Source organism: Taudactylus pleione, unplaced genomic scaffold, assembly GCF_031769625.1.
Source record: "Taudactylus pleione unplaced genomic scaffold, aTauple2 ptg000279l, whole genome shotgun sequence".
Taxonomy (NCBI): domain Eukaryota; kingdom Metazoa; phylum Chordata; class Amphibia; order Anura; family Myobatrachidae; genus Taudactylus; species Taudactylus pleione.
In genome coordinates, this window is record NW_028284681.1 from 4,495,001 (window position 1) to 4,500,000 (window position 5,000).

Below are 5,000 nucleotides of genomic sequence, written 5' to 3' on the forward strand. Positions count from 1 at the left end.
GTTCTGCATCCGTAAAGCATTGGTGGTTCAGTGGCAGAATTCTCGCCTGCCACGCGGGAGGCCCGGTTTTGATTCCCGGCCAATGCAATGTAGAGCTTTTGCTGACATGCCAGTGATTTTGGTGTCCTAGTTTCTCATGCTGGCTATTGGTGGTGCAGCTATATAGTGTTCCACATACCATGATACAGCAAAATGCAAAACTGCTCTACCGACTGAGCTAGCCGGGCTTGGTTAATGGAGCGATGAGACCTTGATGAGGCCATCGTTGCCTTGCCCTGCAACCTATGAAACCCAGGCCAGCTAGTTCAGTGGGCAGAGCATTGGTTTCACACAATGAACTACCCGAGTAGGTGGAAGGTTCCGCATGCGTAAAGCATTGGTGGTTCAGTGGTAGAATTCTCGCCTGCCACGCGGGAGGCCCGGGTTCGATTCCCGGCCAATGCAATGTAGAGCTTTTGCTGAAATGCCAGTGATTTTGGTGTCCTAGTTTCTCACGCTGGCTATGCATTGGTTTTATACAATGAACTCCCCGAGTAGGTGAAATGTTCTGCATCCGTAAAGCATTGGTGGTTCAGTGGCAGAATTCTCGCCAGGTAAGGGGGGGGGTGGAGCGGTTTTGATTCTAGCTAGCCGGGCTTGGTTAATGGAGTGACGAGACCTTGATGAGGCCATCGTGGCCTTGCAGTGCAACGTATGAAACCCAGGCCAGCTAGTTCAGTGGGCAGAGCATTGGTTTCACACAATGAACTACCCGAGTAGGTGGAAGGTTCCGCATGCGTAAAGCATTGGTGGTTCAGTGGTAGAATTCTCGCCTGCCACGCGGGAGGCCCGGGTTCGATTCCCGGCCAATGCAATGTAGAGCTTTTGCTGAAATGCCAGTGATTTTGGTGTCCTAGTTTCTCACGCTGGCTACGCATTGGTTTCATACAATGAACTCCCCGAGTAGGTGAAATGTTCTGCATCCGTAAAGCATTGGTGGTTCAGTGGCAGAATTCTGGCCAGGTAAGGGGGGGGGGGTGGAGCGGTTTTGATTCTAGCTAGCCGGGCTTGGTTAATGGAGTGACGAGACCTTGATGAGGCCATCGTGGCCTTGCAGTGCAACCTATGAAACCCAGGCCAGCTAGTTCAGTGGGCAGAGCATTGGTTTCACACAATGAACTATCCGAGGAGGTGGAAGGTTCCGCATTCGTAAAGCATTGGTGGTTCAGTGGTAGAATTCTCGCCTGCCACGCGGGAGGCCCGGTTTCGATTCCCGGCCAATGCAATGTAGAGCTTTTGCTGACATGCCAGTGATTTTGGTGTCCTAGTTTCTCACGCTGGCTATTGGTGGTGCAGCTATATAGTGTTCCACATACCATGATACAGCAAAATGCAAAACTCCCGCCCAGCGTGGGGCTCGAACCCACGACCCTGAGATTAAGAGTCTCATGCTCTACCGACTGAGCTAGCCGGGCTTCGTTAATGGAGCGACGAGACCTTGATGAGGCCATCGTTGCCTTGCCCTGCAACCTATGAAACCCAGGCCAGCTAGTTCAGTGGGCAGAGCATTGGTTTCACACAATGAACTACCCGAGTAGGTGGAAGGTTCCGCATGCGTAAAGCATTGGTGGTTCAGTGGTAGAATTCTCGCCTGCCACGCGGGAGGCCCGGGTTCGATTCCCGGCCAATGCAATGTAGAGCTTTTGCTGAAATGCCAGTGATTTTGGTGTCCTAGTTTCTCACGCTGGCTACGCATTGGTTTCATACAATGAACTCCCCGAGTAGGTGAAATGTTCTGCATCCGTAAAGCATTGGTGGTTCAGTGGCAGAATTCTCGCCAGGTAAGGGGGGGGGGAGCGGTTTTGATTCTAGCTAGCCGGGCTTGGTTAATGGAGTGACGAGACCTTGATGAGGCCATCGTGGCCTTGCAGTGCAACCTATGAAACCCAGGCCAGCTAGTTCAGTGGGCAGAGCATTGGTTTCACACAATGAACTATCCGAGGAGGTGGAAGGTTCCGCATTCATAAAGCATTGGTGGTTCAGTGGTAGAATTCTCGCCTGCCACGCGGTAGGCCCGGTTTCGATTCCCGGCCAATGCAATGTAGAGCTTTTGCTGACATGCCAGTGATTTTGGTGTCCTAGTTTCTCACGCTGGCTATTGGTGGTGCAGCTATATAGTGTTCCACATACCATGATACAGCAAAATGCAAAACTCCCGCCCAACGTGGGGCTCGAACCCACGACCCTGAGATTAAGAGTCTCATGCTCTACCGACTGAGCTAGCCGGGCTTGGTTAATGGAGCGACGAGACCTTGATGAGGCCATCGTTGCCTTGCCCTGCAACCTATGAAACCCAGGCCAGCTAGTTCAGTGGGCAGAGCATTGGTTTCACACAATGAACTACCCGAGTAGGTGGAAGGTTCCGCATGCGTAAAGCATTGGTGGTTCAGTGGTAGAATTCTCGCCTGCCACGCGGGAGGCCCGGGTTTGATTCCCGGCCAATGCAATGTAGAGCTTTTGCTGAAATGCCAGTGATTTTGGTGTCCTAGTTTCTCATGCTGGCTATTGGTGGTGCAGCTACGCATTGGTTTCATACAATGAACTCCCCGAGTAGGTGAAATGTTCTGCATCCGTAAAGCATTGGTAGTTCAGTGGCAGAATTCTCGCCTGCCACGCGGGAGGCCCGGTTTTGATTCTAGCTAGCCGGGCTTGGTTAATGGAGCGACGAGACCTTGATGAGGCCATCGTGGCCTTGCCCTGCAACCTATGAAACCCAGGCCAGCTAGTTCAGTGGGCAGAGCATTGGTTTCACACAATGAACTATCCGAGGAGGTGGAAGGTTCCGCATGCGTAAAGCATTGGTGGTTCAGTGGTAGAATTCTCGCCTGCCACGCGGGAGGCCCGGTTTCGATTCCCGGCCAATGCAATGTAGAGCTTTTGCTGAAATGCCAGTGATTTTGTTGTCCTAGTTTCTCACGCTGGCTATTGGTGGTGCAGCTACGCATTGGTTTCATACAATGAACTCCCCGAGTAGGTGAAATGTTCTGCATCCGTAAAGCTTTGGTGGTTCAGTGGCAGAATTCTCGCCTGCCACGCGGGAGGCCCGGTTTTGATTCCCGGCCAATGCAATGTAGAGCTTTTGCTGACATGCCAGTGATTTTGGTGTCCTAGTTTCTCATGCTGGCTATTGGTGGTGCAGCTATATAGTGTTCCACATACCATGATACAGCAAAATGCAAAACTGCTCTACCGACTGAGCTAGCCGGGCTTGGTTAATGGAGCGACGAGACCTTGATGAGGCCATCGTTGCCTTGCCCTGCAACCTATGAAACCCAGGCCAGCTAGTTCAGTGGGCAGAGCATTGGTTTCACACAATGAACTACCCGAGTAGGTGGAAGGTTCCGCATGCGTAAAGCATTGGTGGTTCAGTGGTAGAATTCTCGCCTGCCACGCGGGAGGCCCGGGTTCGATTCCCGGCCAATGCAATGTAGAGCTTTTGCTGAAATGCCAGTGATTTTGGTGTCCTAGTTTCTCACGCTGGCTACGCATTGGTTTCATACAATGAACTCCCCGAGTAGGTGAAATGTTCTGCATCCGTAAAGCATTGGTGGTTCAGTGGCAGAATTCTCGCCAGGTAAGGGGGGGGGGAGCGGTTTTGATTCTAGCTAGCCGGGCTTGGTTAATGGAGTGACGAGACCTTGATGAGGCCATCGTGGCCTTGCAGTGCAACCTTTGAAACCCAGGCCAGCTAGTTCAGTGGGCAGAGCATTGGTTTCACACAATGAACTCTCCGAGGAGGTGGAAGGTTCCGCATTCGTAAAGCATTGGTGGTTCAGTGGTAGAATTCTCGCCTGCCACGCGGGAGGCCCGGTTTCGATTCCCGGCCAATGCAATGTAGAGCTTTTGCTGACATGCCAGTGATTTTGGTGTCCTAGTTTCTCACGCTGGCTATTGGTGGTGCAGCTATATAGTGTTCCACATACCATGATACAGCAAAATGCAAAACTCCCACCCAACGTGGGGCTCAAACCCACGACCCTGAGATTAAGAGTCTCATGCTCTACCGACTGAGCTAGCCGGGCTTGGTTAATGGAGCGACGAGACCTTGATGAGGCCATCGTTGCCTTGCCCTGCAACCTATGAAACCCAGGCCAGCTAGTTCAGTGGGCAGAGCATTGGTTTCACACAATGAACTACCCGAGTAGGTGGAAGGTTCCGCATGCATAAAGCATTGGTGGTTCAGTGGTAGAAATCTCGCCTGCCACGCGGGAGGCCCGGGTTTGATTCCCGGCCAATGCAATGTAGAGCTTTTGCTGAAATGCCAGTGATTTTGGTGTCCTAGTTTCTCACGCTGGCTATTGGTGGTGCAGCTACGCATTGGTTTCATACAATGAACTCCCCGAGTAGGTGAAATGTTCTGCATCCGTAAAGCATTGGTGGTTCAGTGGCAGAATTCTCGCCTGCCACGCGGGAGGCCCGGTTTTGATTCTAGCTAGCCGGGCTTGGTTAATGGAGCGACGAGACCTTGATGAGGCCATCGTGGCCTTGCCCTGCAACCTATGAAACCCAGGCCAGCTAGTTCAGTGGGCAGAGCATTGGTTTCACACAATGAACTATCCGAGGAGGTGGAAGGTTCCGCATGCGTAAAGCATTGGTGGTTCAGTGGTAGAATTCTCGCCTGCCACGCGGGAGGCCCGGTTTCGATTCCCGGCCAATGCAATGTAGAGCTTTTGCTGAAATGCCAGTGATTTTGTTGTCCTAGTTTCTCACGCTGGCTATTGCTGGTGCAGCTACGCATTGGTTTCATACAATGAACTCCCCGAGTAGGTGAAATGTTCTGCATCCGTAAAGCATTGGTGGTTCAGTGGCAGAATTCTCGCCTGCCACGCGGGAGGCCCGGTTTTGATTCCCGGCCAATGCAATGTAGAGCTTTTGCTGACATGCCAGTGATTTTGGTGTCCTAGTTTCTCATGCTGGCTATTGGTGGTGCAGCTATATAGTGTTCCACATACCATGATACA

At 52.1% G+C, this 5,000-nt stretch overlaps 8 non-coding genes across 8 annotated transcripts; 5 read left to right on the forward strand and 3 right to left on the reverse strand.

Annotated features, from left to right (window-relative positions):
- Positions 1 to 373: 373 nt before the first annotated feature.
- TRNAG-GCC (transfer RNA glycine (anticodon GCC)) lies at positions 374 to 444 on the forward strand. The gene has a single exon. It is a non-coding gene; the product is annotated as a tRNA-Gly (tRNA).
- Positions 445 to 782: 338 nt separating this feature from the next.
- Positions 783 to 853, forward strand: TRNAG-GCC (transfer RNA glycine (anticodon GCC)). The gene has a single exon. It is a non-coding gene; the product is annotated as a tRNA-Gly (tRNA).
- Positions 854 to 1,381: 528 nt separating this feature from the next.
- TRNAK-CUU (transfer RNA lysine (anticodon CUU)) lies at positions 1,382 to 1,454 on the reverse strand. The gene has a single exon. It is a non-coding gene; the product is annotated as a tRNA-Lys (tRNA).
- A 146-nt stretch (positions 1,455 to 1,600) lies between these two features.
- TRNAG-GCC (transfer RNA glycine (anticodon GCC)) lies at positions 1,601 to 1,671 on the forward strand. Its single transcript has one exon. It is a non-coding gene; the product is annotated as a tRNA-Gly (tRNA).
- Positions 1,672 to 2,195: 524 nt separating this feature from the next.
- TRNAK-CUU (transfer RNA lysine (anticodon CUU)) lies at positions 2,196 to 2,268 on the reverse strand. The gene has a single exon. It is a non-coding gene; the product is annotated as a tRNA-Lys (tRNA).
- A 146-nt stretch (positions 2,269 to 2,414) lies between these two features.
- TRNAG-GCC (transfer RNA glycine (anticodon GCC)) lies at positions 2,415 to 2,485 on the forward strand. Its single transcript has one exon. It is a non-coding gene; the product is annotated as a tRNA-Gly (tRNA).
- Positions 2,486 to 3,393: 908 nt separating this feature from the next.
- Positions 3,394 to 3,464, forward strand: TRNAG-GCC (transfer RNA glycine (anticodon GCC)). The gene has a single exon. It is a non-coding gene; the product is annotated as a tRNA-Gly (tRNA).
- A 524-nt stretch (positions 3,465 to 3,988) lies between these two features.
- Positions 3,989 to 4,061, reverse strand: TRNAK-CUU (transfer RNA lysine (anticodon CUU)). The gene has a single exon. It is a non-coding gene; the product is annotated as a tRNA-Lys (tRNA).
- Between the last annotated feature and the right edge of the window lie 939 nt (positions 4,062 to 5,000).